Here is a 17,613-nt window from a genome sequence, read left to right as displayed (position 1 = left end):
TTAAAGAATGAAACCTCCATAATGGCTTACTGAAGCCAGGAATGTTTGGGAAATCTGACTTCTCACGTTGATGTCAAGCATAACCAAGTTTCTTGCTAGTATGTATCTAGGTTCTCTAGAATTTTATGTAGCTTGGTAGAAGTTCATTGTGGTATAGTGTAATTGAATTACATTAGGAATCAGCAGGTCTAGAATTTTTTTTTTTTTAACTGATTTTGACGTTTAAAAGTTAAACCTTTGGGAAGCTTATTCAAGTTTTGAGTTCCTTAAATTCAAAATGAGAATAACTATACCTTCCTCTCTCACAGTGTGTTATGAAGGTTAAATGAAATAAATAAGTATGTAAAAGGGCTGTGTAGATGACGAAGTACCCTACAAATATAAGGTATTATTCTCATATTCTGCTGTCACAGCATCTCATAAAAGACAGGTTGATGCTCTGGCTTATCTAACTTCTACCTCGTACTCACACAATCCACTTGGGCACTTTTTAGTCCTTATCTTTTTGTACTTCCTTGCAGCATTTGACCCTGTTCACCATTCACTTCTTGAAACTCTCCTGTCAGCTCTTCTTGCACGCTAGTTTTTGCTGCTTCCCGTCCTATATTTCATAATACCCCTTCTCAGCCTGTTTCCATCACTCTTCTTGCTCCATGCACCTTCCAAATATTTTTACTTTTCTTGATTATTTTATACTTTGTTCCTACGTGATGGCAAACCATTCATGTGTGTGTGTGTATATATATGTGTGTGTATATATATATATATTTATATATATATACACACACACACACATATATAGTATGCATTAGGGTTCTCTAGTGAAACAGAACTAACAGGATGTATGTATATATTATATATATGAAGAAGTTTATTATAAAAATTGGCTCACATGATTATGGAGACTGGCAAGTCCAAAATCTGTAGGGTGGGCCCCAGGAAATCTGATGCTGCAGTTCCAGACTGAAAGCCATCTGCAATACAAGCAGTAAGAGCCGATGTTGCAAATGAAGTCTGAAGGCAGTCTGCTGGAGATTTTCTCTCTTGCTCAGAGGAGGATGGTGTTTTTGTTCTACTCAGACCTTCAACTGATTACATGAGACTGACCCACATTATGGAGGGCAATCTGCTTTACTCAAAGTCTACTGATTTAAATGTTAATCTCATCCAAAAACACCTTCACAGATAGATCCAGAAGACATTTGATCAAATATCTAGGCATCCTGTAGCCCAGCCAAATTGACACATGAAACTAACCATTACATTATATGTGCCATGAAATGACTTTGAAATGTTACCTTCAGGGCAAACCATTTGTTTGTTTGTTTATTTATTTATTTCTTGAGTCTCACATTTAAATTTCTATCTAGATGTCTCCATTTGGATGTCTTCTAGGACATGAATTATGTTCAAATGTGAATTCAACATCTCCCTCCCCCTACCCATCCACTCCCCTTCAAAAACCCTGCACCTTTTCTCATATTCTCATTTCAGGTAATGGTTCAGAAATCTTGGAGTCATGCTTGACTTTCTTTTCTCCCTGACTAATACACAGTTAGTCATTGAGTATTGTAGATTCTACCTCCCAAATAATTATCAGATCTGTATCTTTCCATCTTTATGGTCAGTTTGAGCCCTCAAAATCTGAATTAATACAGCTACCTACTAATGTGCCATTGTATCTATTATTTACCCCCTCTAATCTTCATTGTCTTTCTTAAATTCAAATCTGGTTATGCCATTCTTTACTTAAAATTCTTCAATTACTCTTCATTTTTAATATAAAATATAAAAGTTTTAGCCTTTCTATATACAAGGCTTACATGATCTAAACTAAATCACTATGAGTGACTGCTGCTTCTTAACCAATTACAGCTTTATTCTTACTGTAGTCTACCCTCCCTACAGATAAAATTTATTAAGATACCCAGTCACAGAATTGTCCCCACTTCCTGACAGCACTCATTACAAAGCAAAGCCTTGCTTCCTTAGATCCTCCACAATATTACCCAACCAAAGCCCAAATCCTATCATAAATTCTTCCTAACACGTTCTTACTGAAGACACTGAAATGAGTAATAAAGCCAACTTGTTCACCTACAGGTATGTTCCTGGCGGTCTTTGGCTGAAGGGTATTAGCAACATAGTAAATGTCTTAGTGAGAACTTGTATAAAACAAATTTTAGTTCCGGTTAAAATTTTCTAGGGAAGTATATAATTTAAGAAGAATCCTTTTGTGAAGTGAGCAGTCACTGATTTACTGATCTGTCTTATAAACCTATATTTCTGTTTATTAAATTTGCTTAAAATTAAGCCATACCTATGTTTAGATTTCAGTTCAATAAATGACTGGCAAAGACTGTCTTGAAAACTTACTCAGTTTCTTACATACTTGTTGCACAGATATGACTCATATGGGGAAAATAGGAAGATTCAATGAAAGGGTCATATGTGTCTCTTTCCCCTAAGACAACAAATCAAATATAATACAAAATACAAATCAAACACTGGATCTGTCAAAATGAAATGAATATAGTGATTTTCAATGCAACTAATATTATTCTTCCAAAAGAAGAAAAGTCGCTTCAAAAATGCATTCAAAGAACTGAAGGCTTTATTTATAGGATACAGTGCTGCACTTTTATTTTTAAGTAGGTCTATAACTTTTCTGGTTTGCTGTCATGAACTACACTAGACTACAATGTTTGTGATATATTTTTTGCTACTACATGTTGTAAGTTTCTATTTGTTAAATTACTGATAGGATTAGTGTACCCTATATAAATTAACTATTATTCTGATAAGATTATCTATATATTTTTCCTATTTATTATGTTTATATGTATTCTTTTATTAATATACTAGATATATTTTAAGGAAAGCATTTCCTCCCCAGATCCAATCAATAGATATTTGTTCTTTTCCTCAGAACTCATGATAGCCAAACTAGCTAATTCTGGCCAGGAAATGTAAGTAATAGTACACCTAGTCCTTTTTTACTGATCCCAGTAGCCCCTTTGAGTAGAAATCATCCTGGTCTACCATAAAGCAGGACAACTCTCCACAACTGGAGATACATATATATGTATGTATGTATGTATCTATACATACATACATATATATATATTTTTAATTTTTAAAATTGTGGCAAAAACACATAACAAAATTTACCATCTTAACCATTTTAAAATGCATAGTTCAGTACTCCTAAGTGTATTCATTTTGCTGTGCAATAGATCTCCAGAACTTTTCCATCTTGCAAAACTGAAACTTTATTACACCTACTAAACAACTTCCCACTTTCCCCTCTTCCCATCTCCAGGTAACCACCATTATATTTTCTTTTCCTATTAATTTGACTACTTTAGATACTTCATATAGGTGGGATCATATAGTATTTGACTTTTTGTGGCTGGCTTATTTCACTTAGCATCATGTCTTCAAGGTTCATCCACATAGTAGCATGAGACAAGATTTCCTTCCTTTTAAAGAACGAATAATATTCCATAGTATGTGTATATCACAATTTATTTTGATCAGTTCATGGACCTTTGGATTGCTTCCACCTCTTGGTGTTGTGAATGCTATGAATGTAGGTGTGCAAGTCTCTCTTTGATACTCTGGTTTCAATTTTTGTGGACCTATACCTAGAAGTGGGATTGCTAGTTCATATGGTAGTTCTGTTTTTAATTTTTTGAGTAACGGGTATAGTTTGAACTGACAAGAAAAGAGTCAAATATTAAACGCAATTTTTAGAATATTCTTGGGGAAATGAGCTACTAGGTTTTCTTAGAGTTAGGAAATACGCAGCTTCAAACATTTTCCTAGTGGAAAGGATCTAAGGCTGGTATATGGAGATGTAAATGGAAGCTAGAGACATAGCCAATGTGTTACATACTTGGAAAGACAAATATGTTACACCAATTTCTTTACAACGTTTGCTTTCTAAATATGAAACTGTATTTCTTCTGCATTCATTATAGTAGCCATTTTGGGAATTTCCTTTTCTTTTCTAATTTTTTCCTTCCAGAAAAATAACAATGCCTTTTATATTCAGAGGTATGGCTCTTGCCAGCAAAAGTTTTTAGTGGGTGTGTTCCTGCTAGTATGGATGATGATGATGATGTGTGTATGCTCTTGCCTAAGCTCTTTCCTAGAAATGATGAAAATACATGTTCCCCCTTTTTCTTTAGTCCCTCAAATCCAACCACATCATTTTAAGTGTATTTAAGTATTATAAATGATTTCTTAAAGTCATGGCTACCACCAGTCTTAATGAATTATATCTAATTTAATTGAATGTTTTTTTTTATTTTGGAAATTTAACATAACCAAAGTTGTGTTTTTATAACTTTTATCAGTAATGCAGAATTATAAAATACTCACCATTTCTTAACTATTGTATGGTATAGTACTATGTCTGTGTTAAGTACTTTTTGAATGAATTCATGAATGAATGAGTAAACAATCATTAATATAGAGTACTGTTTTCAATAATAAAACTAGAGAGAGCACTTGTTCATTGGAATCAGCAAAGATGGCTTCCCTAAATACCTGGAAGATGGAATTTTTAAAGGTCACATGGTAAGACAGCAAGAGGGATCACAGTGGATATTTAAGGTTATGAGAAAGGAGATTCTGTAGATGATACATAAGTGGTTAATAATAATCTTAAGTTAAACAGTCTGTATCTGAAGATAAAATGAAAGGCAGACGCAAACTGCAAGACCAAAATTCTCTGACAATCAGAAGCTGAAATAGGAGAAAAAGTTATCATTCTTAAAAACTGATATGTAAGGAAAAGAAAATGAATAATGCTAGTATGACACCTTTGTATATTTGATATATTAAATATACTAATTAAATACCAACATATATTAGTATATTTGGGGCAAGATATGGGTGGTATCTAATATTTCTAACACGCATATGATTTTTCTAAGGTATTTGAATTGTGCCATTTAAACCATTTTGGAGAGTGTATAATGATATTACACTATGGCATTGATTTTCATTTCTCTATTGACTAATGTGAAAGAGCATCTTTTCATAATTGGCCATTTGATTGTACTCTTTTGTGAAGTGTCTGTTCAAGTATTTTATCCATTTTTCGGTTGGACTGTTTGCCTTTCTTATTGATTTGTAGAAGTTATTTACATATTCTGGATACAGATTCTTCCTCAGATACATGGATTGGAAACTATTTTTCACTCTGCTGCTTCAGTTTGTACTCTCTTAAAGGTCTTTTTTGATAAAAAGAAGTTTAAAATTTTTTCCCTTTGTAAGTCAGAAAGAGAAAGACAAATACTATATGATATCACTTATATGTGGAATCTAAAATATGTCGTAAATGAACTTATCTGTGAGGCAGGAACAGATTCACAGACAGAACAGACATGTGGTTGCCAAGGGGGAGGGGGTTGGGGGAGGGTTGGAGTGGGAGTTTGGGGTTAGTGGATGAAAACTAGTATACATAGAATGGATTAAACAACAAGGTCCTACTGTATAGACACAGGGAACTGCATTCAATATCCTGTGATAAACCATACTGGAAAAGAATGTAAAAAAAGAATGTATGTATATGTATAACTGAATCAGTTTGTTGTACAGCAGAAATTAACACAACATTGTAGATCAACTATACTTCAATTAAAATTTTTTCCCTTTATTTAACACTTTCTGTGTTCTCTTGCAGAAAATATTATCTAATTCTATTTATGTTTCACATTCAGTAACACAATCCTTATGTAATTGATTTTTGTGTATGACAGGTTGGAGGAAAGATAAAGTTTTTTCCCATATGAGTAATCGAGCTCATTTGTTGAAAATTTTCTCTTTTTCACATTTTACTACACTAGTAGTGGAACAGTATAGAAAGTCCAGAAACAGAACCACGTATATATCCATATATACGTGGTTCTGTTTCTGGACTTGCTTTACTGTTCCACTATTCTGTATTACTAATAACATACTGTCTTAATTATTATAGCCATATAATAATTTTTATATCTAATAATGTAAGTATTCCAGCTTTGTTCTTTTTCAAGATTGTGTTGTCTATTCTTGTCCCTACATATCCATGTAGATTTATAATCAGATTGTCAATTTCTACAAAATATTAAAATTTCCAGGATTATTACTGTGATTCATTGAATAGATCAATTTGTGGGAAAAGTGATTACAATATTGTGTATTTCTATATACGAACATGATAAATTCTACTTATTTTGGTCTTTAATTTCTTGCAAAAAATGTTTTCGAATTTTTATTTTAAACGCTTTGCACATATTTTATTTTATTTACTCTAAGGATTTGATACTTCTCATATTACTAAAAAGGACTTATATTAAACTTCACTTTCTATTTATAGCTATATAAATAAATACAGCTTTTAAAGTGCTGACCTTGTATCAAGCAACCTTGCTCAACTGACTATTTTTAAAAATTTTATTTTATATATTTTAATTTATATATTTTTTATACAGCAGGTTCTTATTAGTTATCTTTTTTTTTTTTTTTTTTTTTTTTGCAGTACGCGGGCCTCTCACTGTCGTGGCCTCTCCCGTTGCGGAGCACAGGCTCCGGACGCTCAGGCTCAGCGGCCATGGCTCACGGGCCTAGCCGCTCCGCGGCATGTGGGATCTTCCCAGACCGGGACATGAACCCGTATCCCCTGCATCGGCAGGCGGACTCTCAACCACTGCGCCACCAGGGAAGCCCAGTTATCTATTTTATACGTATTATACGACGTATATATATGTCAATCCCAATCTCCCAATTCATCCCCCCCCCCCCCCCCACCATTTTACCCCCTTAGTGTCCATAGGTTTGTTCTCTACATCTGTGTCTCCATTTCTTCCCTGCAAACTGGTTCATCTGTACCGTTATTCTAGGTTCCACATATATGTGTTAATATACGATATTTATTTTTCTCTTTCTGACTTACTTCACTCTGTATGACAGTCTCTAGGTCCATCCACATCTCTACAAATGACCCAATTTTGTTCATTTTAATGGCTGAGTAATATTCCATTGTACATATGTACCACATATTCTTTATCTATTTGTCTGTCGTTGGGCATTTAGGTTGCTTCCATGACCTGGCTATTGTAAATAGTGCTTCAATGAACATTGGGGTATATGTGTCTTTTTGAATTATGGTTTTCTCTGGGAATATGCCCAGTAGTGGGATGGCTGGGTCATATGGTAATTGTGTTTTTACTTTTATAAGGAACCTCCATACTGTTCTCCATAGTGGCTGTATCAATTTACATTCCCACCAACAGTGCAAGATGGTTCCCTTTTCTCCACACCCTCTCCAGCATTTGTTGTTTGTAGATTTCCTGATGATGCCCATTCTAACTGGTGTGAGGTGATACCTCATTGTAGTTTTGATTTGCATTTCTCTAATAATTAGTGATGTTGAGCAGCTTTTCATGTGCTTCTCAGCCATCTGTATGTTTTTTTTAAAGAAATGTCTATTTAGGTCTTCTGCCTATTTTTTGATAGGGTTTTTTTTTTTTTTTTTAAATACTGAGCTGCATGAGCTGTTTATATATTCTGGAGATTAATCCTTTGTCTGTTGATTCGTTTGCAAATATATTCTCCCATTCTGAGGGTTGTGTTTTTGTCTTGTTTATGTTTTCCTTTGCTGTGCAAAAGCGTTTAAGATTAATTAAGTCCTATTTGTTTATTTTTGTTTTTATTTCCATTACTCTAGGAGGTGGGTCAGAAAAGATCTTGCTGTGGTTTACGTCAAAGAGTTTTTTTACTACAAGAGTTTTATAGTGTCTGGTCTTACATTTAGGTCTCTAATCCATTTTGAGTTTATTTTTGTGTACGGTGTTAGGGAGTGTTCTAATTTCATTCTCTTACATGTAGCTGTCCAGTTTTCCCAGAACCACTTATGGAAGAGACTGTCTTTTCTCCATTGTATATCCTTGCCTCCTTTGTCAGAGTTCAGTTGACCATATGGCATGGGTTTATCTATGGGCTTTATATCCTGTTCCATTGATCTATATTTCTGTTTTTGTGCCAGTACCATATTGTCTTGATTACTGTAGCTTTGTAGTATAGTCTGAAGTCAGGGAGTCTGATTCCTCCAGCTCCATTTATTTCCCTCAAGACTGCTTTGGCTATTTGGGGTCTTTTGTGTCTCCATACAAATTTTAAGATATTTTGTTCTAGTTCTGTGAAAAATTCCACTGGTAACTTGATAGGGATTGCATTGAATCTGTAGATTGCTTTGGGTAGTATAGACATTTTCACAATATTGATTCTTCCAATCCAAGAACATGGTATATCTCTCTGTGTGTTTGTATCATCTTTGATTTCTTTCATCAGTGTCTTATAGTTTTCTGCATACAAGTCTTTTACCTCCTTAGGTAGGGTTATTCCTAGGTATTTTATTCTTTTTCTTGCAGTGGTGAATGGGATTGTTTCCTTAATTTCTCTTTCTGATCTTTTGTTGTTAGTGTATAGGAATGCGAGAGATTTCTCTGCATTAATTTTGTATCCTGCAACTTTACCAGATTCATAGCTTAGCTCTAGTAGTTTTCTGGTGGCATCTTTAGGTTTCTCTATGTATAGTATCATGTCATCTGCAAGCAGTGACAGTTTTACTTCTTCTTTTCCAATTTGTATTCCTTTTATTTCCTTTTCTTCTCTGATTGCCGTGGCTAGGACGTCCAAAACTATGTTGAATACTAGTAGTGAGAGTAGACATCCTTGTCTTGTTCCTGATCTTAGAGGAAATGCTTTCAGTTTTTCACCATTGAGAATGATGTTTGCTCTGGGTGTGTCGTATATGGCCTTTATTATGTTGAGGTAGGCTCCCTCTATGCCCACTATCTCAAGAGTTTTTTATCATAAATGGGTGTTAAATTTTGTCAAAAGCTTTTTCTGTGTCTCTTGAGATGATCATATGGTTTTTCTCCTTCAATTTGTTAAAATGGTGTATCGCATTGATTTGCTTATATTGAAGAATCCTTGCATCCCTGGGATAAATCCCACTTGATCATGGTGTATGATCCTTTTAATGTATTGTTGGATTCTGTTTGCTAGTATTTTGTTGAGGATTTTTGCATTTGTATTCATCAGTGATATTAGTCTGTATTTTTCTTTGTTTGTAGTATCTTTTTCTGGTTTTGGTATCAGGGTGATCGTGGCCTCATAGAATGAGTTTGGGAGTGTTCCTTCCTCTGCATTTTTTGGGAAGAGTTTGAGAAGGTTGGGTGTCCTGGACTTTTGTTTGTTAGAAGACTTTTAATCACAGTTTCAATTTCACTGCTTGTGATTGGTCTGTTCATATTTTCTATTTCTTCCCGGTTCAGTTTTGGAAGGTTATACCTTTCTAAGAATTTGTCCATTTCTTCCAGGTTGTCCATTTTATTGGCATAGAGTTGCTTGTAGTAGTCTCTTAGGATGCTTTATATTTCTGCAGTGTCCATTTTAACTTCTTCTTTTTCATTTCTAATTTTAATGATTTGAGTCCTCTCCCTCTTTATCTTCATGAGTCTGGCTAAAATTTTATCATATTTGTTTATCTTCTCAAAGAACCAGCTTTGAGTTTTATTGGTCTTTGCTATTGTTTTCTTTGTTTCTATTTCATTTATTTCTGCTCTGATCTTTATGATTTCTTTCCTTCTACTAACGTTGGGTTTTGTTTGTTCTTCTTTCTTTAGTTCCTTTAGGTGTAAGGTTAGATTGTTTGAGATTTTTCTTGTTTCTTGAGGTAGGATTGTATTGCTATAAACTTCCCTCTTAGAACTGCTTTTGCTGCATCCCATAGGTTTTGGGCCATCGTGTTTTCATTGTTGTTTGCTTCTAGGTATTTTTTAATTTCCTCTTTGCTTTCTTCAGTGATCTCTTGGTTATTTAGTAACATATTGTTTAGCCTCCATGTGTTTGTGTTTTTTATGGTTTTTTTTCCCTGTGATTCATTTCTAATCTCATAGAGTTGTGGTCAGAAAAGATGTTTGATATGGCTTCAATTTTCTTAAATTTATCAAGGCTTGATTAGTGACCCAAGATGTGATCTATCCTGGAGAATATTCTGTGTGCACTTGAGAAGGAAGTGTAATCTGCTGTTTTTGGATGGAATGTCCTATAAATACCAATTAAATCTATCAGGTCTATTGTGTCATTTAAAGCTTGTGTTTCCTTATTAATTTTCTGTCTGGATGATTTGTCCATTGGTGTAAGTAAGGTGTTTAAGTCCCCCAGTATTATTGTGCTACTGTCGATTTCCTCTTTTATAGCTGTTAGGAGTTGCCTTATGTATTGAGGTGCTCCTATCTTGGGTGCATATATATTTATAATTGTTATATCTTCTTCTTGGATTGATCCCTTGATCATTATGTAGTGTCCTTCCTTGTCTCTTGTAACATTCTTTATTTTAAAGTCTATTTTATCTGAAATGAGTATTGCTACTCCAGCTTTCTTTTGATTTCCATTTGCAAGGAATATCTTTTTCCATGCCCTCACTTTCAGTCTGTATGTGTCCCTAGGTCTGAAGTGGGTCTCTTGTAGACAGCATATATGTGAGTCTTGTTTTTGAATCCATTCCGCAAGCCTGTGTCTTTTGGTTGGAGCATTTAATGCATTCACGTTTAAGGTAATTATCGATATGTATGTTCCTATTACCATTTTCTTAATTGTTTCCTATTACCTTTTCTTCTTTTGTTTTTCCCACTTAGAGAAGTTCCTTTAGCATGTGTTGTAGAGCTGGTTTGGTGGTGCTGAATTCTCTTAGCTTTTGCTTGTCTGGAAATCTTTTGATTTCTCCATCGAATCTGAATGAGATCCTTGCTGGGTAGAGTAATCTTGGTTGTAGGTTCTTCCCTTTCATCACTTTAAATATATCGTGACACTCCCTTCTGTCTTGTAGGGTTTCTGCTGAGAAATCAGCTCTTAACCTTCTCGGAGTTCCGTATATTATTTGTCATTTTTCCCTTGTTGCTGTCAATAATTTTTCTTTGTCTTTAATTTTTGTCAATTTGATTACTGTGTGTCTCAGTGTGTTTCTCCTTGGGTTTATCCTCCCTGGGACACTCTGCACTTCCTGGACTTAGGTGGCTATTTCCTTTCCCATGTTAGGGACTTTTTCAACTATAATCTTTTCAAATCTTTTCTCGGGTCCTTTCTCTCTTCTTCTTCTGGGACCCCTATAATGCGAATGTTGGTGCATTTAATGTTGTCCCAGAGGTCTCTTAGGCTGTCTTTGTTTCTTTTCATTCTTTTTTCTTTATTCTGTTCTGAGGCAGTGAATTTCACCATTTTGTCGAACAGGTCACTTATCCGTTCTTCTGCCTCAGTTATTCTGCTGTTGATTCCTTCTAGTGTATTTTTCATTTCAGTTATTGTATTGTTCATCTCTGTTTGTTTGTTCTTTAATTCTTCTAGGTGTTTCTTTTTTAATTCTTCTAGGTCTTTGTTAAACATTTCTTGCTCTTCTCAATCTTTGCCTCCATTCTTTTTCCGAGGTCCTGGATCATCTTCACTATCATTATTCTGAATTCTTTTTCTGGAAGATTGCCTATCTCCACTTCATTTAGTTGTTTTTCTGGGGTTTTATCTTGTTCCTTCATCTGGTACAAAGTCCTTTGCCTTTTCATTTTGTCTGTCTTTCTCTGAATGTGGTTTTCATTCCACAGGCTGCAGAATTTGCCCAATTAACTTCTTAATACTAATTGTAAATTATTTTGGATTCCCTACATGCACAGTCATGTAAAATTAATTCTACAAATCCAGAAACTTTATTCCTCCTCTTCCAATTCTTGTGACTTTCATTTTTTCTTCTTGCCAAGTAACACTAACTAGGACCTTCAGTACAGTGTTTAATAGAAGTGGTAATAGCCAGTATCCATGCAATGTTCCTGTTCTTAGGGAACTTGAGTTCAATTATTCATTAATAAATTTAATATTTCCTGCAGCTTATCTTATAGATTTTTTAGGTTTAAGAAAGTTTTCTTCGATCCCTATCTGGATAATTTTTATCATGAATAAGGGTTGCATTTTATCAAATATTTGTTCTATTTCTATTGTGTTCATTATAGTATTTTTCTATTTTTCTTGTTAATATAAGAGATTATAATTATGGGTTGTTTTATTGAATAATTATTGATTTTTAAATGTTAAACCGATGTTGCACTCCTGGGAGAAGCCTCACTTGGCTATGATGTATCATATTCTTTCATATATCAGGATTCAATTGCTAGCATTTTGTTTAGAATATTTGTGTCACTGTTTAAACGAATGATCCAAATATATGTGGTCTACAAGAGATACATTTTAGATTTAAAGACACTAATTGTTTTAATCTAAAAAAATTTGAAGAGATATATCATGCAAGGAGTATCCAAAAGAGAGTGGAGTGGGCATACTAATATGAGATAAAATAGACTTGAAGGCAAAAATGTTTCTAAAGACAAAAAAGGCAATTTTATAATGATAAGAGGGGCAATTCTTCTAACAGATATAACAATTATAAACATAAATTTATCTAACCACATAAATCCACAATATAAGTAGTTGAAACTGAAATAATTTAAGGGAGAAATAGACAATTCAATAATAATAGTAGGGCCAATAAATCACTCACTTTGGTCAATGGATAAGACAGCTAAGAACAAGGAAATAGGAGACTTGAGCAACGCTGCAAAACAGCTAGACCTAATATACATCTGTAAAGCATTCCATCCAATAACAGCAGAATAAAAATTATTTTCAATTGCAGATGGAATATTCTGTAGGATAGATGATATTTTAAGCCATAAAATAAGTCAAACAAATTTTAAATGATTTAATCATATAAAATATGTTCTCTAGCTACAATGGAATATTGACTTTATGAAAATAAAAAGGGTTATAGAGAATGCTATGAACAGTTGTATGTCAAAAAAGACAGTTAACTAGATGAAATGGACAAATTTCTAGGACACACACTACTGAAACAAGCTCAAGAAGCAAATAAGAGTGAAAAACGTTAAGAGGATCAGGTCATCAGTTCACGTGACCCAATATCTAATGGGAATCCAAAAACAGAGACTGTATAACATAGAAGAGAGGAAACTATGGAAGTCATAACAAAATTTTATGAAGCTAAAGAACATGAATTAAGGGCTCATTGTGTACCCGGTGCAATAAATGAAAGAAGCGAGTAATTGCAAAACAAAAACAAACAAACAAAAAGATCTATACCTAAGTGCATCTCTTTGAAAGTTTGGAACTCCAAAGATAAAAAGAAGCTTCCAGAAAACAGTATGTAAGACATAAAAGGAAACAGAGAAACACACATCCCATAGATTAATCTCATCTAGTCTAAATTGACTTTTTGCTTATCTCAAGGTACTGACCAATGGCCAGTGCTATGAAATGTATTAAGTAAAGATAAATGATGCTCTGTAACCATGGGTCCATGAGTGTTTCAAGGGTAGAGATTAACATTTTGTCAGCACTGTGTAATAATAATTGGATTGATGATTTTGCAATGGGTTTTTGTGAGGCTTGGGGAATTTCAGTGATTAAGGCTAGTCACATAGGTAGTAAGTATATGCTTACATGATCAGTTTACTATAAAATACTCACACAATGAATATGATGTGCATTCACACTTGTAATCATTTGAGATCTGGAACCAAAGTGCATCCTTGCTTGATCCAACAATTGGAAGAAAAGACGCCAGCACCTGAGATCTTTGGATATTTGTCAATGCATATCCTTCTTTTTCTGATGCTGTGTTATATCCTTTGCCTGTTATGAAGCTCTTTGATGAGTATAAACAGGTAAATCCTATGAGTCCTTTCAGCAATTGAAAACTTAAGGTGATTTATGCATAACTAATACAACATTAGATTTAGTCAACAATGATTATAATCTTACCTCTACTTCTTCAGGTGATATATGTGTAGATGTGTGGCAGACCTAGAGTGCAACCAGCAAATCTTGGACCAACTGGGTAGAGAACTCTGGAAGGCAAGGAGGGTTAAATGGCATGTTGGTGGGTACATTGTTTCCTACTGATGCTTTGACAAATTACCATAAATGTGATTGCTTACAGTGACACAAACATAGTATATGACAGTTCTGTAGTTCAGAAGTCTGATGTGGTTATTGCTGGGCTGAAATCATCATGTCAGTACAGGGCCATATTCCTTTTTGGAAGCTTTAAGGAAGAATCCATCTTTTTTCTTTTTCTGTGAGCAGCTGGTAGAGGCTGCTCACATTCCTCGGATCATAGTCCATTCCTCCATTTTCAAAGCTAGGAATAAATAGTTAAGTTCTCACATGGCAACAGTCTGACATTGACTCCTCCTCTGCCTTATATTTCCACTTCTGAGGACCCTTTTGATTACATTGGGTCCAACAGATAATCCAGGATAATACCCCTATCTCAAAGTCTTCAGATTAGTAACCGTAATTCTATCTGCAAACTTAAACCCCCTTTTCTCTGTAACCTGTCACATTCACAGGTTCTGGGTATTAGGACATGGGCATCTTTGGGGGACCACCTTTTGTTTACCACAATTAATTTAAAATCTATATTTAAAAAGGCAGAAATCTCAGGCGGAGGAGTAGAGTAAAATCTCTCCCTTTCAAGAAACAGCCATTTAAGTGAAGAAAATACATACATATACAATACATGTATATATATATACATATATATATATATACACACACACATACACACACCACACACACACACACACACACACATATATATAAAACATCATTTAACATCTCTGTAAATTGTCCTGAGGGCATACAACAAATGGTGAAAGTCAAGAAAATCCACTAAAGTTTGATAAGGGCAATGAGAGTCTGTAGTATTTGAGCTAGCAGAAGGACTTGAAGATAGACCAATAGAAATTATGTCATCAGAAGAATAGTGAGAAAACAAAATAAAGAAAAACATGGCCTCAGAGAAATGTGGGACATATGCATAGTGGGAATACCAGAAGTAGAGGAGAGAATGAGAAAGAGGCAGAAAGAGTATCTGAAGAAATGACTGAAACTTGCCAAGTTTGAAATGAAAAATATTCATATACACATCCAAGAAGTACAGAAAACTCCAACTAGAATAAAGATGTCCACACCTAGACACATCACAGAATAGACAATAGACTTGTTAGAGGTAAAACTATAAAACTCTTAGAAGAAAACATAGGGGTAAATCTTCATTATTTTGGATTTGGCAATGGTTTATTTGCTACACCAAAAGCAAAAGCAGCAAAAGACAAAAGTAGATAGATTGTACTGCATCACAATTAAAAACTTTCCTACTGCAAATGATATGATCAAAAAGTGAGAAGACAACCTGCAGAATGGGAGAGAATATTTGCAAATCATATATCTGGTAATGGACCTGTATACAGACAACCTCAAAAACTCTCACAACTCAATAAGAAAAAGACAAATAACCTGATAAGATATGGGCAAATGATCTGCTTAGACATTCCTCTAAAGAAGATATACAAATGGAAAATAAGTATATGAAATTATGCCTGACATTACTGGTCATCAGGGAAATGGAAATCAGCACCTTCATGAGGTTTAACTTCACATGTACTAGGGTGACTATAAAATAATAGGTGATAACAGGTGTTAGGGTGACTGTAAAAAAATAGATAATGACAAATGTTTGGAGGACATGGAGAAATTGGAACTCTCCTACACTGCTGATGAAAATGTAAATAGTGTATCCTCTTTGGAAAATAATCTGGCAATTCCTCAAAAAAAAAATTTTTACTGAAGTATAGGTGATTTATATTATTATATTAGTTTCAGGTATATAACATAGTGATTCAGTATTTTTAAAAATTATATTACAGTTAAAGTTATTATAAAATATTGGCTATATTTATTCCCTGTGCTGTATAATATATCCTTGTAGCTTATTTATACATAGTAGTTGGTGCCTCTTAATCCTCTACCCGCTTCTTGCCCCTCCCCCTTTCCCTCTCCCGACTGGTAACCATCAGTTAGTTCTCTTTATCTGTGAGTCTGTTTCTGTTTTGTTATATTCATCAGTCTGTTTTATTTTTTAAGATTCCACAGGTAAGTGATAACATAGAATATTTGGTTTCTTCTATCTGACTTATTTCACTGAGCATAATACCCTCCAGGCCCATTCATGTTGTTGCAAATGGCAGAATTTCATTCTTTTTATGGCTGAGTAGTATTCCATTGTATATATGTACCACATCTTCTTTATCTATTCATCTGTTGATGGACACTTATATTGCTTGCAAATCTTGGCTATTGTAAATAATGCTGCTATGAACATTGGGGTGCATGTATCTTTTCGAATTAGTGTTTTCATATTCTTTGGATATATATCCAAGAGCAGAATTGCTGGATCATATGGTAGTTCTATTTTTAGTTTTTTGAGGAGCCTCCATACTGTTTTCTATAGTAGCTGCACCAGTTAACATTCCCACCAACAGTGTATGAGGGTTCCCTTTTCTCTGCATCCTTGCCAACATTTGTTATTTGTGGTCCTTTTGATGATAGCCATTCTGACAGATGTGAGGTGATATCTCACTGGGGTTTTAATTTGCATTTCTCTGATGATTAGTGATATTGAATATCTTTTCATGTGCCTGTTAGCCATCTGTATATCTTCACTGGAAAAATGTCTATTCAGGTCTTCTGCCCATTTTCAAATTGGGTTGTTTGTTTCTTTGATATTGAGTTGTATGAGCTCTTTATATATTTTGGATATTAACTGCTTATTGGTTATATCATTTGCAAATATTTTTTCCCATTTAGTAGGTTGTCTTTTTGTTTCATCTTTTGGTTTCCTTTGCTATGTAAAAGCTTCTAAGCATAATTGGGTCTCATTTCTTTATTTTTGCTTTTGTTTCCGTTTGCTTAGAAGACAGATCCAAAAAAATATTGCCACATTTTATGTCAAAGAGTGTTCTGCCTGTGTTTTCTTCTAGGAGTTTTAAGATTTTCGGTCTTACATTTAGGTCTTTAATCCATCTTGAGTTCCATTTTTGTACATATAAGTTGTTCTTATATTTTGGCTCTTACAAATAACAGTGCAACAAACAGTTGTATACACATTTTGGTGTGGGCATTTGTTTTCGTTTCTCTTGGATATATAACTAATAGTAAAATTAAACATAGAGTTACCATATGACCCAGAAACTTTGCTACTTAGTTATATATCCAAGATTAGTGAAAACAAGTGCCCACATAGAAATGTGTCCACAAATAGTTGTTGCAGTTTTATTCACAGTAGCCAAAATATAGAAATAACTTATATATCCATCAGTTGATGAATGGATAACTAAATTTGATATGTCCATGCAGTGCAATATTATTCTTTGGCCACAGACAGGAATGAAGTACTGAAGCTTGCTACGGTATTGATGGACCTTGAAAACATTATGCTAAGTGAAAGAAGCCAGTCACAGAGGTCACATACTGTATGATTACTTTTTTTGAGATGTAATTGACATGTAACATGTTGCAAGTTTAAGGTGTGCAACTTGTTGATTTGATACATTCATATATTTCAATATGATTATCACCATAGTGTTAGTTAACAACTCCATCATGTCACATAATTATCATTTCATTTTGTAGTGAGAATATCTAAGATCT

Source organism: Lipotes vexillifer, unplaced genomic scaffold, assembly GCF_000442215.2.
Source record: "Lipotes vexillifer unplaced genomic scaffold, Lipotes_vexillifer_v1.1 scaffold758, whole genome shotgun sequence".
Classification (NCBI taxonomy): domain Eukaryota; kingdom Metazoa; phylum Chordata; class Mammalia; order Artiodactyla; family Lipotidae; genus Lipotes; species Lipotes vexillifer.
The sequence above is the reverse complement of the archived record's forward strand: the minus strand, read 5'-3'. Positions refer to the sequence as shown.